Below are 22,140 nucleotides of genomic sequence, written 5' to 3'. Positions count from 1 at the left end.
CTATTTCAATAACTTAACATTACATTCACTTTGTTTAACTAAATCAACTAAATCTGCAAGTCAGGCAGGCGAAACTCTCCTGATACGACAGGAGGTACGAAACTGAGCCGCAGCCAGAACGGGGCACAGCTGCGCCCGCAGGAATCCTCCCCTCTGGCTCCTGACAATCCAGATGATGACATAGATGACAAAAATTGGGATTTATTCAACTCATAGTGTGCATATCATAATGTGTCAAATAAAGAATTAATCTGCAAATGAAGAGGTTCAAAATGACACAAACTTTTCAATGAATGTCAGTTTTTGAGCCAAAATGTGGCCTGCCTTGTTGTAGTTAGCTGACTCAATCTCCAAAAAACTTGCGACCTGCTGGTTTAAAAGGAGCATTGACTGTCTGAGCTTGTGGAGGACGTTCCCACAACATTGGCCAACTTTACCTACAAGTTGCAATAGTTTTTTTTTTTTTTTTTTTAAAAACATGTTAATGTGATGTTGAAAGAACATTTTAAGGATGTTTATCATTTCAAATAATGTTCCTGTAAGTTTAAATGCTGACTAAGACGTAATGTTTTAACTGCAACATTGTGAGGATGTGTTTGTGATGTTGAGAGGTGACAGATCATAGGATGTTCTTTAATGAAACGTTCCCACAATGTTACATGAGAACAAAAGAGGAACACTTTCAAAGCAACATTCAGAACGTTTTACTGAGGACTGAGATTACAGACCATTTTTATGAAAATGTAATGTGATATGATAAGCTTCAAACAATGTTAAGTTATATGTGGAGTTATAAAAAAATACTAATAATAAATTCACTATAGTTGACATGAGTGTTTGAATTAGGTTTAGAGACCCAAACCATTTTTTGGACCAGGCTGTAAACATGCTTATTTCTGCTCTAAAGTTGGGTCTTTGGGCTGATATAGCTAATATTAGCTGCAGATAGACATTTACACACTGACACTCACACTCTACCTGACAGGAATGAAAAGACGATTTTCTGTAGTGTAATTGAAGACTAAAGTAGCTATACCTAATATGAATATATATTGTTTTAATATTATTTCAGGGCTGCTGTATGGTGTACAGTTTTCAAAACATTATTTATCGCCGCCCTCGAATGAAGCAGTGACCTCCCAGAAAAGTATCAATGGGACGATCCTGGCTTGAACACCATCGTATGTATTTTTAAACAGTAATTGCAGTTATGCAGTAAATGCAGCACGTATAGATCAAAGAAATGTGACAACCTAAAGCCAACGCTGTTAAATCTTTCCTGACATGAGTACTCTGGCAGGTAAACCTGCCGACTGAGGCCGTACTCTCCTAAAAACTGATAATAAAAAAAACTGAATGCAGCCTGTCAATTCTGCAATTTACTAGAGTCTCTGGCCTATTGACAAGAAACTTGTTTCCGTTCCTGATCTCAAGGATTCTGGAGTTGTATTTGATGGCTTGCGTTGCTGCTCTGGGGCTCCTCGTGATTGCAGCCACAAAGGGCTTACAACAATCAGCGTGCAGGATTCAGTCTGCCTTACAGATACGTCTCCTCCCAGAAGTTTTTTATTTATGTTAACAGAAGGTCTGCTCTCAATGTCAATACCATAAAACATCCTTTTCTTTGTGTGTGTGTTCGCGTTGGCTGTAGACCCGAGTTCACCTGCAGGTAACACCGAGACGACTGAAAACAGACTGTTGTGTTTTGATATGTGGTGGCAGCGGTTTTCCTCCCAGTTTTAAAAGCCCAACAAACCGTGATGAATTCAGCTTGTTAACACGTCCTAAACGCCATAAAATTCAAAATTTAATAAGACATCAAACCATGAATTCTTACATGCTGCATCCTTGTTTTTATGACTTTTCTAAAATGAAGCCCTAAATCAGGGATACTCAACTTGCTTCAGCCCCAAAAATGTTTCAAAGATTTTAGGACATTTCTAGGATTTTAGGACATTTCTGGGATTTTAGGACATTTCTAGGATTTTAGGACATTTCTAGGATTTTAGGTTATTTCTAGATTATTAGGGTCTTTCTAGGATTGTCAAACAATTGTAGGATTTTAGGATGTTTCTCGGATTTTAGGACATTTGTCGGGTCTTCGGAAATGTATATGATTTTAGGCTGTTTCTAGAATTTAAGGACATTTCTCGGATTTTAGGACATTTGGCAGTTTTTGATACATTTCTGGGATTTTACGACATTAGAGGTTTAGCTAAGACCTCTGTTGGGGGTGTTGGCGATCCTCCTCTGACACTTTTTTGATAAACAAGCTCTATTTTGAGGCTGTTTTATGCACTCTGGCACGTTTTGTATACTAAATGTACAAAAACTTTCCTCAGTGTGAATCACTTTATATTTTTTGAGAATTATAAAATGGACGGGGGGGCACCTGGCACCTTATTGTCTGTCATCTGCTCTTAATCATCAAAATTCCTTCACTGACTTGATTAAACTCCTTCCAGCTCTATTTGTCAGCTTTTAGCACTCAAACCCCACATGGTTTTATTGTCCCTGCCCGCACTGTGACCGTAGATTAAAATATCAAAGGCACAGAGAGAGAACGAGGGCTGAACTAACATACAAAGAGGTAAAATGAGCAGACGGGACGCAGTGAAAAACGAAGCCTGGAGAGATGCTTAGAGTGGCCGTCCAAATCAAACAGACACTCTGCCAGTGCTCCAACCTCAGCAAGCCATCCATCATTAGACAGGGACTTTATTACCAACATGTTTTCGGTGTTTGCTTCCAAAGGTGCGAGGAGGAAGGTGTAATGGCAGAGTGATGCCCGGCCCATGCTTGGGTTTGCCTATTAAAAAGGATTCAGTGCATGCATACGAGGCTGAGCTGGACTGTATTTGGAAATCAGGGGTTTCACCTTCTCTCCCAAAGACTCCCCAGACGTTACTGGGAAAGGGGATTTCTGCCCGGAGCTAGGTGTTAGCTTTTTCCCCAAAAACAAGACATCACTGAAATGAATCTTGAACCGTCTTCTTAAACTGGACATTGAGGTTCAGAGGGAATATGAAATGTCTCATGATGGCTGCTAAGTGTTTTTCTCTTCAACTTTGAGTCGGGTTTAATGTATCCGCTTACAGAAAAGGAGTCTTTTTCCATTAAAAGCAAATGGACAAACATGATCCTCCCTTTAAAAAGGTCAACATGTCCGCAGTCTTTACAGTCACACCAATGTTTATACCAATCAGAAGATTTGCTGACAGCAACAAAGTAAAAATCAGCTGAAATTGAATTAAAGTTTGATTTAATTAAACTTTGGAGAACTTTGACAGTGATTTATTTGTCATCAATCAGCATGGTGTATGGATATTGACTTTTGAGAAGGAGGTTCAGTTGTCAAAACTTTCCTTTTAGTTTATTCTCTTTCAGTTTGTCCTTGAAAATGTGGTCAGTCTCGATGCCATCTCAACAAATAGATCCAGTTTGCTTTATTAGCCAGCAATCAAGAAGGAGTCTTAATGTAATCGAATCAGTAAACTAATGGCTTTTGCGTTTCCACTTCAAAGTGTGGCCTTTCACCTACGGGACTACGTATAATCTTGGTTGTACCTCATCCAGAGGCAGCACCTTACGTTCTAGTCAAGACAAGTCAAGTCAATTTAATTATAAAGCCCATAATCACAAAACACGGTTTACGTCAGAGGCCTTTACAGCATATGACGTCCCCCTGGGAGTGTTGTTTGCCTGATGCACTTTTGCGTTGAATTGCATTATGTCATCTTGTAACCTTTTGGATGAGATAGCAAAACAGTGCATATATATTTTATTTATTTATTTATTTATTTTGGATTATTGATACACTTGGATTTTTGTAACCATGACTACTGCACATTTTGAAATGACTTTTTCCTGACTGCTCCCCTCACTAAAAGTGTGCTCTGCTAGATCCTGCAGTTCCACACTCATTGCAGTGAAAGAAAGAAAAGGAAACTTTTTGGGGAGTTCTGTTCCTTTACACTGTCAGCCAAAGCAAACTTTACATGTGCTAAATAGCAAACTAATGTCAGTAAACAGTAGTAACTTCGTTAATAGATGTTTTTACACCATGGAGGCTAATTATTTATGCATTTGCTATTGTAGCTGAAACCTTTTGTACCTGCAAAACAAAAGTAAAGTTTGACCCACTTATCGTGCTAAAAAGAAAATTAAGGTATCATCAATTTTGTTTAAATTCATCTTATATTCTGTAATATCTGGGGCTGAGCATAGGTAAAAAAAAAAAAACTACAGTACCAGTGCCAATGTAAAGTGATACCAATGCCAAAAAATACTTTATTTGAAATAATCCCTCCTTTTAAATTTTTTTTTTATTTTTATTTTTTATCAGACGCCACAGGTGTGTCGTTTAGCTATACTTTTGAACATTTTAGTGAGATTTTGGCACACTGGACAGCAAATTTTGTCAAATACATCGTGCTTGACGTCACCAAACCACGGACTGTATGTCACATGTTGTAATTCATCAAAGAAAGCCTGCAGTCATTGGCTTCAAGCAAAACTATATACTTTTTTATGTATATGTTTGGCTACAAAATTAGAGTAGTTTGTCTTCAAAAGTTTCATTACTACTTGGTAGTGGGTTATTTCCGTCAATATCTTAAAGGTGTGTGTGTCTCAACCAAATTTCATTGCAATCTATTAAGAAGTTTTGTTTTTAGCCATTTCCATAGTGTTCACCATAGTTGTGAACCTCAAGTCATTAAAGTTCATCCTCTCGTGTACGAATGAATGTCTGTACGAAGCTCCATGACAACCCATCTGACAGTTGCTGGGATATTTTAGTCTGAACCACAGCGGTGGACCAGTCATAGGATTTGCTAAAAACAACCGAAAGAGCTGAATCCGCTCACGTAAAAATGAGCCGTCACAGCTGATGTGGTCCCTTTGTGGTCTCCACTTGACACCAGACGGCCCTCTGTGTCTTTAAATATCTCCTTACTGCACCACAACTGGAGCAGCAGCTCTCCGCTGGTCAGTTTCCATCAGCCGCTCTTCATCCAGACTCCCAACAGCCAAATCCAAGAGTGTCAACCTGATGAACGGCATTCTCAGAGCCTGGAGAGCGACCTTTGACCTTGAGGATGATCATATAGCGCAGATTAATTTTCTCTCCGGGTCCCTCGCCGTGGTCTCAGACCAACTTGACTTGACGGAGCGCCAGATTTCCTTCTTGCTATTAAATATCTGGAGTGCTTTAAACACAGCTGCAGACACACACACACACACACACACACACACACACACACACACACGGTATGTATTGTTGAGTATTCATTAGCGAGTGTTTGGGTTCAAAGGCAGTGAGTCATATTTGCACAAACGCACACACTCGTACACATCCACAGACAGTCGCTGGCCTTTTTCAAAATGTTATGGCGTCCATGTGTGAATGAGGTAATTACAGCGTGTTATTCATGATGATAATGCTACACGGCTCATTTCACTCTCATTACAAACCGTTTCCAGTCATCTCAGCTGTACGACGAGACCCTCCTGCACCTTTATTCGAACACCCAGCGAAGGACAGAGATAGTTTTCTGTGCAGTGATCGCAGCTGTAACGTATCAGCCTCTCCGCCTGTAGCAGTCCCTTATTCTTTTTATTTTAGGAGACAGATGATACGGGTGTCTGCTGGGACTCGTAGCAGGGCCTCAATCATAGCGCAGTACGGGCATCCTGTAGTTTTCTCTTGGTCTGAAAGGTCGCTATCTTTCCAGGAGGAAACGTCATCCTCTAAAGTTTACCGTACACACATTTCTCAGCCTTCTTAGTTTACATTTTATAAATGCGTTTTAGGCTTTTGGCTTGTGTTCCCGTGACGACGTCAGCAGGGAGGAGGGCTTCATTGTCTCGCTAAAAGCCTTGCACTTCAACATGTCATCTGATGGATCGGCTGTTGTCGGGATTGAAAGTACAGGCTTCGCCAACAGTACCACGGCGGTATTCCCCAATTTCCCACAAGGATTAATAAAGTTCTCCGTCTGTCTTTCCATCTTAGGGCCCATTATTTCACCATAATTTCTGCATCTTTGTTTTCCTTTTCTTTTTCCTCTCATTCTGCGCCATCCTCGTCACGAGAGAGCAAGTTTACAGTAAACTGTGCTTAATAACCACAATAACATTTGTGTGCATGGGGAAACAAAATCTGGTTAAAACCTGTTAACCCTTTGAAACCAAGGGAATAAAATGTAATGGCCACATTAAAAACTGGTGGTGAAAAAAGTCACAAATACCTAATTACCTAAAAATTGCCTGAGGTTGTTTTTTAAAAGAGGGGACTTTTAGAAAATTAGGACCATGCTGCTTCATCCCACAATGTGCCTTTGTTGACATCACCGTAACGACATCGCGTGGCGTAAACAACTGACTCTAAAGGATGTCCCAGGCTGACGGGGAAGGTCCTGACAGAGCGGCACCATGTGACGAGTTCGGAGTGAGAACGAGTTCGGAGTGAGAACGAGTTCGGAGTGAGAACGTGTTGCACATCCACACGGGAAGCGAACACCGCAATCTCGCACAAAAGTCAGTTGTTTGTGGGACCCATCCACCTTATCAACACACTCGCACATATTACGTTGTTACCAGCAGCTTTGTTACCTGACGCTGTCCTTCAGTGTTTCATGCACCCGCAACCGATTCCGCTCAACCGCTTTCAAATGTGACGCCGCAAAATATTTCTAGTGGACTGAAAAAGATGGACTGATTGTGTTATTCTAGTATGCTACCAAAAGTTTAAACTTGTATTTGTAACATTAATTAATTTATTTAATTTAAAAAATACACAAGATATTGTGATACTACGCTGTATTTATGTTTTTCCCCACTCCTGATAAACCATGATCTATTTTTCACTGTTTTTCATGTAGAAACCATCAATCAGCAGTGCTTAAACTCTTTCAATAAATGAGCTGCTGATAAAGTTAATTAACCCTTATTAATTAAGCCAGTTTTCTTGTGCTGCATTCAGATGCCTTCTACAGGCATTTAAACCTCTCAGACCAGAGCAAATTTATTTGATTTTTTTTTTTTAACACATGGGGGAAAGACAAACAGGAATTTGAGGAGAAATGTCCCACAAATGTAAGAAATTTGTAAAAGGTGAAAAATTATTATTATTATTAATTTATTTGAACTTTTTTCACAGGTCATTTTCTTATTTGTTTTCATTTTTTTAACCTTTTTCTTCTTTCTATTTTTTGCTATTTTTAAGGTAATTTTCTTGTAGCTTTTTAAAAAAATTCTTGATAATTTTTGGGTCATTTCTTGTTAAGCTGCTCATTTGTTTTTGAATAAAATCAAGCTAATTTGCTCAAGTATTAAAGGGTAAATGTCATCTGGCCTTTGTTGTGGACACACTACGGTCCTCCTCCACTGCAGCGTGACGGAGCTGCCTCAGTCGTGTCCCTGTCTGCGGAGACACACCCACACTCACAGATCCCCTCGCTCTGCTCATCCCTCGAGCTCCATATTTTCCCCATATGGGACAGATTGAGTCGTGACCACAGCTCCTCTGTCTCATCCCGAATCAAGGCTGCAGAAATCAGCCTCCTTTCACGCTTTCCTGAGGCCACACAACAAGACGGGAAGGCACTGATTCGGCAGCAGATTCGCTCTCCGCACCGCTGAGGTCGGATGTAAATCCCCCTGAGGTCGGAGGTCAAGTGTTTTCATCATGTGAGCGGCTATTATTTTACGTGTCATTATCAGCTGCAAAATATCCCCGGCTCAGACAGGAAACGGGCGCGCGGGGAAGTGAGGAGACGCGGGTCTTGTACATGGCTTGTTGCCCTGCAGCTGTGGTTTGGGTCTCTTTTCTCCCCTCAGGACCGCACACAAGCCAGTTCATGTCCATCCAGTCCGTCTTCAACGTCTCAAACTGTAAAGGAAGCAGCTGCGTTTCATCCTCTTAACCACCGCTGGCAAGATTGAGTGACCGTCAGCGGGCTCAGAGCGCTGCTTCCCTGTTCGCTGACCACAGCTGCTCCGATTTTTGATAAGCTTAGAAGTTTTTTGGGGCTATTTATTATATCCCAGGCCTCGCTTCCCACCAAAATCACTCCCATTCTTGTATCATATCCTACGAGAGGAGCCAAAAGACATTAGCGTCATGGTAATCCAATCCAAGTGTTGCATGTTTGAGCTGATAGAGAGCAGTAAAGCAGCGACTCCACCAATATCTAATAGGGCGTCCTCGTTAAATATTTATTAGCTGACACTTAAGCACACACTTTTCCATGAACTACTGCTCTCCCCCACATCAAGCATGTCCCCGTAAAACACAGGGGAGATGTGCAGATTACAGATAAAGTCCTGATTAACTGGATATAATGCAAATGTTATCTTTCCTCCCTGGATATTAAGATGCAACGAGAAATATTTTCACTGTTGCATAGCACCCGAATGACTTTATGATACCTGCCAGGGTTATCAGTACTGGTGGTTTGGCAAAGTGCTCAGATTTGAAAACTCCCTTAACCCTTTGAAACATGAGCTAATTGGCTTTATTTCTATCAAAAAATATGGGGAAAGGGCAATGAGCAACTTACCAAATAATGGCCCAAAAATTAGCAAGAAATAAGTAAAAAGTTACAAGAGAATTGCATGAAAATGAGTTTTGAAAAAATGAAAGAAAAAGTGAATTAAAAACAATTTCAAAAAATTTAAAAGATGAGAAAATGACCTCAAGGAAATGCTAAAATATAAAATGATATAATTATATATATATATATATATATATATATATATATATATATATATATATATATATATACTTTTTTTCTTTCTGGACTCATAATTTAAAATACAAAATTAAGAAAAATATCAGTATAGTTGTATGGACATTATATCAGCATATGGACACATATCTAATAATTCCCCTCAGCTAATTTTCAGATAACCTCCTTGTCATCTATAACTTCTTTTTTTTGCAGTTTGCGGACATTTTTTGTCAAGTTGCTAAGTTTTTTCCTGTGTTTTTGAACAACAACATTTCTCAGGTTTCAGTGGTTTAAATGCTAGTGAAAGGTGTTTCATTGTAGCACAAGAAAATTGATGTCCATTCAGATGGTAAAGGGTAAATTGCTAGCGTGCAAAAAAATGTAATAGCTTAATAATAATTCAAAAAAATAACAAGCTAGTACAGTCTTGCATTTACTGTTTTGCAAAAATGTGACTTTATCATTCAAATCCACTACAAGATACGACAAAGATCTGTCTGAGTTTCAGTTTCTGTCAGTTTGTCAGTTTAGTTTTTATTTTTGAATTAATCGCTCGCATTGTACATTTTCTACTTTGCATGCAATCTCTTAACTCATCTTCTACCGTCTGACAACGATGAAGCCTCCGGAGGCGAATATTTCAGGGTGATCCAGTGTAGCCAGGAGATAACTGAGCCAAGAATTTCTCTTCCGTGCGCAGCTCATTTTGACTGATCTCCACAAACAGATAAATGCTCATGAATGCAGATACATTTTTTAAACGCTGATATAAAACCGACTCGATGTCAGACGATTTCAGCGGGCTCCAAGATTGCATTTCGGCCAATGTGATTTGCCTCTCCACGGAGAAAGTTTACCGTCTTTCAGATGTGATTGATCAACTCAGACTGCAGATGGAAATCAGAACTTCCAAAACCAAAATCTTTTCCTGCAGAATCTGTTTGTAGAGATTATTCTGCACATCGCTTGCCATTCCCCTTTAAGCGTTTTATCTTTGTTCAGCTACTTTTTCCTGTTATGATTTTACATAAATTGTTTTATTGTTGTTTAAATGGCACCCTTAACGACTGTTGCAGGGTAAACAGTTGAAAATTGCATAAATTAAACAAAAAATTGGTTAAAAGTTGATGTCGTTTGTGGAATATTTCACGTAACTGTAGCATGAATTGTAAAATGTTACATTACAACTCTACAATTTTACAAAAAGATTTCTGTACGAGATGTATTTTTTTCTTTTTTCTTTCTTTTATTTTCCTTTTTCTTTATTTCTCGGTGTTTCTATTGTTATTAATATCATAAAATATGCAGTATCCCTTTTAAATTAAATTAAATTTGAATTTAAATTAAAAATTGAATTAAAATTAAATTAAAAATTAAATTTAAAAGAGAATATTATTTAAATTACATTAATTAAATTCAATTAAAAGAGAATAAATAATGAAAAATATTTTTTGGGGAAAAAAAAAACATTAGCATTAATGGTGTAGGTCTGAAACCAGGCTACAGCTGTAATGGATGACGAGCAAAATCTGTACAAAAAAAAAAAAAAAACATCTTCTGTATGTCAGATCACCTGAAACAATCATGGAAAGAAATCCTATATCAGCTGGAACTGCCGGGCCGAAGTTATGGATGCTCTGACTGACGATTGGCTTGAAATATACGAGTTTAAGTTTAAGTCTGAAAAGAAAACATCCATTGTTTCAAATAACGCACACCTTTTCCAGTAGAGTCATCGTTGGCGCAAATTTAGAACTAATTAGGATGATCGCATCCTGTCAGAGGACAGCCTGTAACTCAACTTCTTGCTTCAAAACTGTTCATTCACAGGATATTTAATAACGCGCACACGGACATATTTTCCAAAGTGGATGAATCGCATTTTGGAAAGAAGCCATTCATTTGTAAACCAAAGTATTAAAGTAGCCAATAAAAATTATAAATGACCTTGGGAAAGCGAGGCCGCGGCGCAGGCTGTGCAGGTACGCCGTCTTCACAAGTCATTCACACATTCATGGCTCTTGTGAGGATTTTTCCTGCCAGAGCTCCAAATTACACTCCGCACACGCAGCAGATGGAGGCTCTTTAGATTGGCAGCGCTGACACTGGTTCAAAATCATCATCATTCGCCGTAAAGCGAAGTCCTGCTGATTGATGCTGATTGACGATGACGCGTCCGAGAGTTATGAGACGTATCACAGCTGCCCCCTTGACTCCCACTCATTCAACATTTGTGATCGCTTTCAAGAAATCCAGACCGCGACCTTCGGTTTGACTCCACTCTTACACCAGGTCTACGTCCAAGGAGCTATTTGAGTATCCTTTTTATTAAGTGTGTGTAGCCGTTAAGTTTTCAGCGAGGGAAATTACACTCTCGTTACCTCTCGTGGTTTCATGTGGTCGACTGAAATGACCCCGTGTGACGGCAGGGGCAGAGGGCTCGATAAAAACGACAAAGCGTGAAACTATAGATCACTCTCCAAAGCAGGAGTGGTGTTAACCTTGGAAATCTGGGGAGCTGTGAGGTTCAAAGAATACACGCCTTGAGTTATTTGTTTAGGGTTGAACTGCGCTGAAATGGACCTACTAAGTTACTCGAACCCATAGCTCAACCGTGCCCCTCTTCCTGGAGGGGTCAAAGGTCGCCGTTACTGTGGAGACCGCACAACAGCGGAGAGGAAAAAGCTGCTGCTGGAGGAGTTTTTGTCGCAGTCGAGAGCAGAGAGGAATCAAAAGAAAGAGAAAATCATAAATGAAACGTCTGCGGTGCAAAAACACCACAAATTTAATCGTATTATGACCTCACTTTTTTGGCTGCTTTTGATAAATGTCATGGTAGCATTCAAAGTAATGATTTACTGCTCTACTGTATGTCTTACAAAACCACAAAGCATGATTTCTTTACAACCCAGAGAAGCCCTTCTCTCGCTCATGTTTGCTGTTTTTTTCTATAGGTTATGCTAGGTGGCCTCCTGCACCATAAAGATCCTGAAACCACACGCACTATAAACTATTTACAGAACCAAAGCACACATCCGAAAAGGGTTTCCCAGTCTAAATCCTCGGGCCATCTTTTTCTCTGTGAATGATATACCTTCAAATTACACAGTTGGGATGGATACAGCGCCTCTATTTTTACCACCAACTCACAACTGCCATTTAAAGAGAGATATTTAGAGAGGGCATTGTTTTGTAGTGTTTCAGTGGACTGATAAGTGCCCTTAAAATGGATTTAATGAAAGTTTAGAACTGTGTTTTGTCTTGCTTTGTTTTTTGACCTGGGCGTCATGGCTCCCCAGAGGGACATAAAATGAATCAGATGGTTTGTGAAATGGTTAAAAGTAAAAGTAGAAAAAGGAAGCATAAAGTTCTGCAAGGCTGACTTTTGGCACAGAGCCAAATGCTAAAAAAACAATCACTAACTTACGCACAAAGACAGTGTTAAGATGCTGATGTTTACCGAGTTTAAGAGGCTATGTGCAAAATTCAGAGTGTGGAAATTGTCTGCACACAGCTCTCAGCAGCTAGCAGCTAACGATACTAACTCCATAAACAACATTACAGCTCTGTTCTCATTCCAAATTTGTAAAATGCCGCCGCTTTGACAGTGTTTGGTGCAAAATGGGGAAGCCAGAAGCCAACTTTCACATCTGCTGGAAATGCAGCATCAGATGGATGGATACAACAAACCCCGGACTTTCATGTGGGAGTCTGGTGTTTATTTCCTGTCTGAATGTGATGTTTTTTTTCTACATCTTACCATGTGTCCTTTTACCTAATCCTAACCATTCGTGCTAGCATGTGCATTTTGTTGACGACCCGGCTGGTCGTTTGTTGGTTGCCGGTTGGTTGCCATGTGCTTCTGTTGCCTTAAAATAATGCCGTGCAGCTTCATCCCACCATGTGCCTGTGTTGACATCACGGTAGCAGCAGGTTGTTAATTTTGACAAATACCTGAGTATTTTGATTGATGACTCACTTTATTTTTGTACCACGTGTTTTTTTATTTCCAAAAAAAGTTGTGTTTTTCTTTTAAAGTAAAAAAGCATCTTGTTGCTGCAACTTTTTCACCTGTGTTGGACTACAGTGATCTTTTGCACATGCACACCTCTGCTCACGGTCTCCGTACGGTTGCTACAGCTCACCATGTGTCGTTGAGGTTCATTACAAATTGCAAAGCTCTGACTCACCGTTGTAAGTTGCACTCTTGGGTAGGATGGCCTCCTCTGGTGTCCCGAAGGCTCTTGCATTGGTACATCTTTATATATAATGCAGTTTTTGATCTGCTCCCACACTACCTCTGTGTTTTTATCACACAGAAAAGTACCAGGCAGTATTCACCATGTTCTCAGCACCTCTTTATCCTCTCTGTCCCAACACTCAGACAGATATTGGGAAAAGGGCTTTTGGGTATTCTGCACCTTGAGCCTGGAATTTGTTGCAGAATGACTTGAAACTCAAGGAGCTGGTGTCATTAAAATCTAAAATGAAAGACTTAGAAGCAAGTTCTATCGGATATCAGTATTTTTAGCCTGCCTGAAGGTACAACTGACTCCCAGAAAGTTCTCTTTTGACTCATAGATAGTTCACTTTTAGTGCAATCTTTGCGCTTGTGAATTGTATTTTGTCCTCTGTGTCTCTGTCTGCAACTTTGTGTTTTCGCTGCTGACTGTCTTGGCCAGGTCTCCGTTGAAAAAGAGATTCTTGATCTCAGTGTGACCAACCAGGTTAAATAAAGGTTGGGATGAGAACGTGTTATAACTTAAGTTTAAGTATACATAACTTAAACATTGTTTCAGGATAGGTTGTTGAGATATTTCAATGCATGAATTAAAAGTTTGGCTTTCTGATGACACATGATCAAGAGTGAAGGAATCGCCAAAGTGATAAGGAGTTATCCTCTTGGGACCATAAATGTTTGTACAATTTTTTTAAGACAGTCCATCCAATAGCATTTATTTATTTCATTCTGGACCCAAGTGGTGAACCATCATAACAGAGTCATACTGTCACCACGGCTAAAAACATTTCTGCTTCCTCATTTTTTTCTTACTTTTTTCAAATCCTACTCTGTGTGCACGAAAATACAGTTTTGATCTAAATGCTCACAGCTCACACAGTGTGATGGCATTGTTAATTATTTATTGGCTATAAATTGTCACAAACCAGATTGAGAGATTTTCCTCTCTGTGAGTTTGAAAAAGACTGCGGCGTTGTTGTCACTTGCCTGTGGGGGCCGATATATGAGGTGTCTCGTTTCACAGTAATAATCAAAAACATACTGATCTAATTATCATAATGTCGGCTTATAGCCACTTCTTAGATAAACTATCACCCAAATGCTTCACCCACTGCAGACCTGTTTTTCTTAGCCAATCAATTTCCGAGGCGGTGGCCCGGGATTACCTCCAAGGCTGATCCAACCCTCCTGCAACAGGCTGCAAAACGCCGTCCGTGTCGTGCTTATTTTGCCTTCCTCCTGCGTATTTGGGTCTGTTTGTTGATCTTGGTCGTGCTCCTTCTTTGGAGGCTGAACCAGTTTTGTCTGCTTTGTCTGGCCAAGCCTTGACACCGGCTGGACTCGGGACTGCGCTGTGGCCCAGAATACACAAACGTCACTGGTCAGAGGGCCAGCGAGAGGCGCGAGGAAACGCTCGGCTGTAGACCACACAGCCGTCAGACCCGTCTCGCTGTGCAATTTGAGAGAATTCTGTGAATGCATTCGGGTCAGCGCTGCGGTGACTCCGGCCTCTCTCTGTTTAAGAGAAGGGGAAATACAGGAAGACCCTCTGTGCTGTGTATTTTTGCAGGAAGTTCAGATAGAAATGGAGGGATCACACAACCTTGATTCACAACCGCAGGGGTCAGTCTAACTAAATAAATGCAGAAGAAAAAAAGGCCAATTCTTAAGAAAGAGAAGAAAGACTGCTGGCGAATAATTTCCTCAACAGAAAAAAAATTGCTCAATTACGTTGGTCTGGAGGTCTCCACTCCCAGAGAGGGAGAGTAAAAATAGTCCACGAGATCTTGGACATTTCAGGATAAATTGGTATATTTTGGCAAGCTTTAATAAAACCTCAGAACACGAGCATTGCTGCATTTCTAAACTAATGGGCAGCGTTACAGCTTTTATGAATGTTTTGCCTCATTTGAAGTGACTTTTTTTGGACACAGAAGTTGATTTCGGTGCTGAAAATCTCCCATATGAAATCAGAGTAATGGCTCAGATTTTCCTTTCTTTCTTCTGCTTCCATGATGCGTTCACTGTCTTATTTTAAACTGTTGACCAATGTGTTTGCCGTTGGATAGAAAAAGGCTACAGTTGATAATATCAAAGCTGTGAATTGTCTCTGCGGCGTCAAGAGGAAAAATCTCTAAAAGAAAAAAAATCTGGTTTTTACTGAAAATAATACTGTTTTCTTACAAAAATGCTGACTGCCTCTGGCTTTGAGCACCACAAGCACCAGACCTTTTGTTTACACATTATTGTGGCTTTGAACAGATAAACACAACATGTATTTAAGTCATATGCTTGTCTGTTTTCCTACATTAATTGTTTCCATACTCCTAGCTGTCCTACTTAATATTAACAGTTTATTGCTGCAGAGGCAACAGAGAGCAGTATTTAATGTTATTTTCTGTTAAAGGAAATAGCAGCTGTTGGTCTGCAGTCTCGGTGTGCTTTTTTTCCATCAGGGAAATGCAAGTTGGGCGATATTTTGCTCACTGTGCCACACTGTGTGCCTTTTTTTCATCACATTGAGACTGCATTAACTCAGCCAATCATGGTGGCTCAAAAACAGTAGTGAAAGTCCCCTAAAAATGAATTATACTGCATCCTGCAGACTTTTTTTCAATGCTGATGATGTTCTTTATTTTTCCATTAAAAGACCAAAACCAACAATAAATTGATCCTACTAACAAGACTTGCCTGTGTAGCCAAACACTGATATATATTATTCCCCTGTGCTGCAGCGCTCCATTGCTGTCCATTAAAAACACATCAATAAGCCACAGTAGGCAGGTTTCCATTAACCCTCAAATTGCACAAACTGAAATTGTGAATATAAAATACACCTAATGGGAACACGTCAATTTAAAAAAAAAACTCCCATTTATCACAAAAAAGTTTTTACGCTCACACGAGGAGGTGTTTCAGGCGATTCAGAAATGCTGTATTCGGCAAAACTGCAATGAAAACACTTTTTTGGCTTTTCTAGGTCACATGATGCTCTGGCTATGTGCTTGTCAGTAGGAACTGGCTCCCTCATGATGCAGCAGGAGCTACAAGAGCTGTTATTGCATCATATAACTCTTCAAAAGTTGAGCGGATCATCTTAAGTTGTGAAGAGTAATACCTCTGTGAAATTGTGGACTGTCACCTCCTGAAAATTCCTCACACGGGGCCGCTCCCACGTATGAGAGGCTTGCCTTTCTATAATCTGGCATTACATGCGTACGTGGCCTTAGATTTGAAATAATAACAGCTAGTGCGGTGGCTGCAATAGAAATAAACCTGCTAATGTTTTGAACATCCATCGCCATAGTTACTGGCACCTACATACAGATGTTAAAAGACAACAAAGGGAATCTTTCTGCATCAGTATAAGATGCAAAAACCATGAAAAGCATAATTTTTGGACGGCCTGGGAAGAGCATGCATTTTCAGCACGTTTTCACAGATAAGATATAACATGCTCAGCATAACTTTAATACCAGGGCCGATGTGCGTTCATGTGAAGTATCCCAAATAGATAACACATTTTTAAGTAGAAATAAACAAAGGAGGAAGAATAACACAACAAATAACAGGTACATCCCATACCAGTAAGAGTAAATACAATTCAAAGAATATTAGCTGTAAACACAGAAATCACGATCACGACAACACGATCAAAAATAACAGAATAAAAATACTAATTAAAAGACAAACAAAAACAGATTAACATTTTTTCCTTCAACATGGTCTGCAATTTATAGATAAATCATTTCACATGAGAGAAAAACTAATGTGCTGTTGGTCCTTTTATGGGATTAGGTAAGAAAATACAGACTAAGTATCCTCAGAGAATCAGAAGCTCAGACAATATACAGTTAAAAGTGAAAAGCTACACAAAGTCTACATCTGTGTTAACCTCAGCCAACAGTTTTTGTTCTCACCTCGAGGGTCACCCCACAGCGCCCTTTCCGGGTGTTACCGAGACATCACACATGTTCCAGCACGCCAGGAACCCCAAGAACCAAAATCTGATTTGCAACATCCATCAAGTGTTATCGTGAAGTAGAGTTATTTGCATCCGAGGGGGAAAAAGAAACGGGAAATCCATAAACTGTCATCTGGTCCAGCTTCAAAAGTCTCTGTTTCTATTTTTCATATCAAACCTGCTGAAAGATTGTTTGATTTTTTTTTATTTTTTTTACAGACTGCACCACATGAGATCTTTACGTCTGGAACCTTCCAGACTGCAATTTATTCGATAATAACGGTGAAATTCGTCTGTTCTCCTGCTCCGGTCCAAGAGTTATAAAAGATTTGGAAAGTTTTCTCCTGGTTTCACACATTGTCTCTGATGGAAAAAGTTTAAGAGGGAAGGAAAAGGCCACCCTGGATGAATTCTCGCTCTCTCTTTTTTCTTAAACGCACACCTCAGCTCGCTCTCTCCGGCACGCGAGTCGACGTCTTCTGCCCAGAAATCAGAGTTACATGTTCACCATCGCAGCCATTATGCTCACCACCAGGTTTACAACGCAGCTGAATTAGTTTTTGGATCAGGTAGAGCACTGCTTTTCTCATTACGGCCTGTTGGCTCTGTTCGTTTCATTGTTTCCGGACTCCTGCCTTTGTCCAAGGAGGCTGCTATATAACTGGTTTTGTAATTACGTCACCTGAGGAGGATTTTTTTGAATTACACACTCAGTCAGAAATGTTTGGCGAATGAAATGTGAACAAGATTTTGTGAAAGAGTTGTCATACTTCTATCCCGGACCTAAATGTGTGTAAGAGGAATGAAGAAAGACAAAAAGCCTCAAGGAATTCGTAGTGATTTATAGTTTTAATATGATATTCGGGAGCCCTTTTGGGTTTGGTATGTGTTGTAAATAATGTCGGTCTCACGGCTCCTGTTTACCTTTGATAAGAAATGCGTGCTTGGGTCCAAATCTCTGATTTCTTGCCCACATCTTAGATTTTATCAAGTGATTCAAAGCTCTGTTTTTTTCTCCCAGAAGTAGTTTTTTGGAGAAACGACAGAATCAGACGCTGTCTTTAAACGGAGGACATGATGGTTGTGTTTTTGACACAGGAGGTTGAGTAAACAGTGTTTGGCATTCAGGTGGCAGAATTGTTTGAACACGGTGAGAAACTTTTATTTATTCAAGCCAGTCGTTCAAAGCTCCTGGAGGTCAGTCTCACATCTTCTCTCAAAGTGGCATCAGAGAGTTTCAGGATTCACCCGAGAATGAGCAGCAAAAAATCCAGAGTGACAGAAGTCACACGGTAAAGGCTTTTTATGGGAGTTCAAATTTATTAAAATAAATTACGTGTGGTTGTCCAACATTTGCTTATTAGTTGCATTAGCGAACATGTTAACTACTGTAACAATCCTGTCACAGCCAGAGTATTTTCCTCACCATTCACAACAGTTTTGGATTAAAGTTTAATAAAAAATGAAAACAGCCAAACACAAAATTTTTTCTTTGATTTTTGTACATTTTATAGGTTTTCAAATTTTAGCGCAAATCAAGGATTTTAGTACATTTCTTGGATTTTAGGACAATTTTAGATTTCTCAGATTTTAGGATGTTTCTAGGATTTTAAGAGATTTCTTGAATTTAAGGATGTTTCTTGGATTTGAGGACATTTGGGGCTTAGCTAGGTGGGGGGTGCATTTGATCCCCCACTGGCACTTTTTTTGATAAACAAATTCTATTTTGATGCTGTTTCATGCACTATGACACCTTATATACACTAAAAGTACATAAACAGTTCCCAGTGTGAATCACTTTATTTTTATTGTGAAGCAGAAAAAGGTTGAGGGGCCACCCGGCACCCTATCAGGGGGAAGATACGGCCTGTGGGCTGTAACTTGTGAATCAGAGTCTTCTCAATTATTCTCTGTTGATGAAGAGTTTCAGTAGGTGGCGCTCTACTTTCTCTCTCTGCTCGGCCACGGTGAGTTTCTGCTCATTCCTCTGTTCACAGACTGGAGCCGAACTGTAAATCACATCTCTGTCTGTCAGCCAGAACATTTTTCCTGAGAGAGACCAATCAAACATTGTGCGTTTGGAACAGCGACTGTAGCAGCTTCCATGAACCGGCTGTATTCTGAATCACAATTGTGTTTTAGCAATCAGTGACGGAGGGTAGCAGAATGCAGATCTGTTTATTTGAAAATGTCATATTATATAACGTTCAGCTGCAATCATTCCCTCATTTCTCCTGTAACCTGACCTGCTGTTGTCCAGTATTCCCATGTTCTCTCTCTCTCACACACACACACACACACGCACACACACACACACTACATCTCTGTCTCTAACAGTTTGTATTGCAGCTATTTTCTGTGGAAATTGCCTTTTTTTGCAAAAGTAAAAGCATGAAAACTATTTTTTTGTATCGTTTTGCAAAGCAACTATCATGGATCAATATAACCAATATTTTATTTCGCCAAACTCATATATTGCATGATCAGCTAACCTGCGTAAGCCAGACCTTTCAATAGAAAATATATCTGTATATATCTGGCACTTTTAGCTGCGAGAAAATGCATAACAATAAGTGTTTTTAGAAACAGCCCTTTCATCAGCTCGGGAGGGGCTTTTTAAGTTGTTTCCGCATTCAAGTTCTTGCATTCAGTATTAGTGAGGACTCAAGAACTTGCAAAAACAAACCAAAAAACCTTAGCTAGCTAAGTTCATGTTGTTATCATTGTTAGTATACTCGCCTGGCACGCTTTATAGTTAAAAGTTTGCTTGCTTGCTACAGCTAATAGATGCATTTGCTAAAGTGTGCAACTACTAAAAGTAAATAAAATTTTAGAAAATACAGAAAAAAATGTAAATATATGTGTATAATTATAAAAGTAACAGAAAATATTAAAAGATATTATAATGGTTGTTGGTCAGACAACTGCTTGTCACATCAAAATTTAAGTTCCCTAAAATACACGGTTATTCATTCGGGAATGTTTTGTAAAGTCCAGCCTGAATGCAGTTTTAACCGAAACTAACATCCCTCCTTCGACTTATGTGATATATAAATATAATTAACACCGAGATAGTAAAAATCCGACTTACTGAGTGTTTGAAAACACCCACCAACAAACCTTTTATTGTTGCTGCAGATCAGCAGCAGAAGGGAGGGCTTTTATTTTTTGCCATGAAGACAGAGTCCTGGTGTTTGGCTGCTGAGTTTGTCCACTGGAGACTTTGTGTCTAACTAAAGGTTAAGAGCAGATGACCGAGTGCTCCAGCTGGCCTTTAGATCCGACCCTGTGACCTCCCAACCACACGCCGACATCTCTAACCTCCAAGTTTACATCCATTTCGTGCCTCGACTGAAGTACAGTGAGTTTGGCGTTTGACGTCCCACCAGCTCTCTCCGCTTTTGGAGAAAGCTAGTAGAAATTGTGGATCTAAGATCATTTTTTTGGCTTCTGTAATCAACAATCAGCGCGGTGTGGGCTTGTGACCCCATGCGCTGATCCCAGAGCAGATTGAAGACAGGCTCTGGATGGACTCTTCATAAAGGTCACATCGTATTTTGGGAATGCAGCCACCGTTCAGTCCTCTCCAATCCATGTTACATCAAAGCAGCGTGTCCTCTCGCCCTCGCCAGTGTGCAATATGCTACAGTTTGCACTGGCCTTTATTCAAACCCACGCTAATTACCTCCAAGGCTTAGTGGAGATGGTCTGTTGTTTGAAAACACTTGTTTCTTTGGTAACTGTGCAGACCATGTATGGTGCGCTACGATAAACAATGCAGGGCTCACTGATAGATCCTCGGCTCTAGATTACAGATTGTGGAAATTACTTTCTATGCTTGTAGATTTGTAATCAGATTTTTAGTTCAATTTGGTGTTTTTTCAACACAAAATGCTCCTTGAGGAGTTTTGGAAAGAGTCCAAGTACAGTACATTAGAGTTCATTACTGAAAGAAAAACATAAACGGTACCAGTGAGCGTGTACAGTTCGCTCAGGAAGACGGGAAGCACAAGAACTTTTCCTCGAGTAAATTCAGCGACACTCAGAGTGTAACCGGTCATGGGAAAACACTGGGTCTCCTTCACCAGTATCTTAAGTTTTATCTTAACCCTTTGAAGCCTGGATTGACGTCACTTTTTTCGCTGTGCATTCAGACGCCTTTCACAAGTATGTAAACCTCTAAACACTGAGCAGTTCGGTTTGATTCCTTTGAGAAACGTGGTAAAAGCAGTGAGCAACTTGGCAAGAAATGTCCTACAAATTGCAAGAAATTAGACATTTTAGAAAATAATTTTTTAAAAAGCTTGGAGAAAATGTCCTCAAAACTCTATTTAAAATGATCATAATTATATATTGTTTTAATAATTACTATAATTTTTAAGAAGGTTTTTTAGGTAATTTCCTTTTTTTTAATATATTTATATTTTCTTTTGGGGTTTTTTGTAGTTACTGTCAATTTTCAGGTAATTTTTCTGGTACGTTTTTACTAATTTCTGCGTCATTTCTTCTCAAGTTGCTCGTTGCCTTCTTCCTATGTTTCTGAAAGAAATCAAGCCAACTTGTTTAGCTATTAGAGGGCTAAGAAGAAAGAAATTTCATCTTTTCAGCGGGTGGTGAAAAACGCCCAACGTTGCTACAGTTTTGGTGAAAACCAAATCAAGTTTGCCTCTTAAAAGCACAGACTTTGCAGATGCTGTGAAAACCATCTTCCTGGATAGTACATTTATCCCTCGACTCCAAAACCCACAAGTCCCAGCTCCACACCCAGACGCCTCTTCCTCTCTTTTTACAGCCAGACATTCTCCAACCTGTCTGGGGTCCAGGAGTCAACCACCACCCCTTGACACCAATCCATACGGGTTAATTGACAATGAAAATACCTGGAGGGAAAACAGACGTTTATAAAGTCAAGATTTAAACCTGCCCACATAGGATTATTAAAAAAAAGTCACAAGCGCACCGCAAAGAAAATACCTCGGCCGACAGATGAATAGGTATTCTTTCTTCTTCTCCAATGCGTTGTTTTTCTTTGGGGAGCTTGCGGTCTTGAAGTGCTTTGGACGTCGGCTCTGAGGCAATTTAATGGATGTACAGAAGCCACACTGTGCAGAAAATAGTATTAAAATATGTTCCTCGTGTTTTGATACCAAATTTTGGGCTTCAGACTTTTGTGCATCGGTGGCATTAAAACGTGCCTGCTG

At 39.8% G+C, this 22,140-nt stretch overlaps 1 long non-coding RNA gene across 1 annotated transcript in view; it reads left to right on the top strand.

The window, feature by feature from the left end:
* Nucleotides 1-22,140, top strand: part of LOC148188830 (uncharacterized) — a 236,092-nt gene that overhangs the window by 181,501 nt on the left and 32,451 nt on the right. The window lies entirely within an intron of this gene.

The sequence above is a fragment of the Plectropomus leopardus genome, chromosome 8 (assembly GCF_026936395.1).
Source record: "Plectropomus leopardus strain MGB_pleo_1.0 chromosome 8, ASM2693639v1, whole genome shotgun sequence".
Classification (NCBI taxonomy): domain Eukaryota; kingdom Metazoa; phylum Chordata; class Actinopteri; order Perciformes; family Serranidae; genus Plectropomus; species Plectropomus leopardus.
This window is presented reverse-complemented; position numbering and strand designations above follow the sequence as displayed.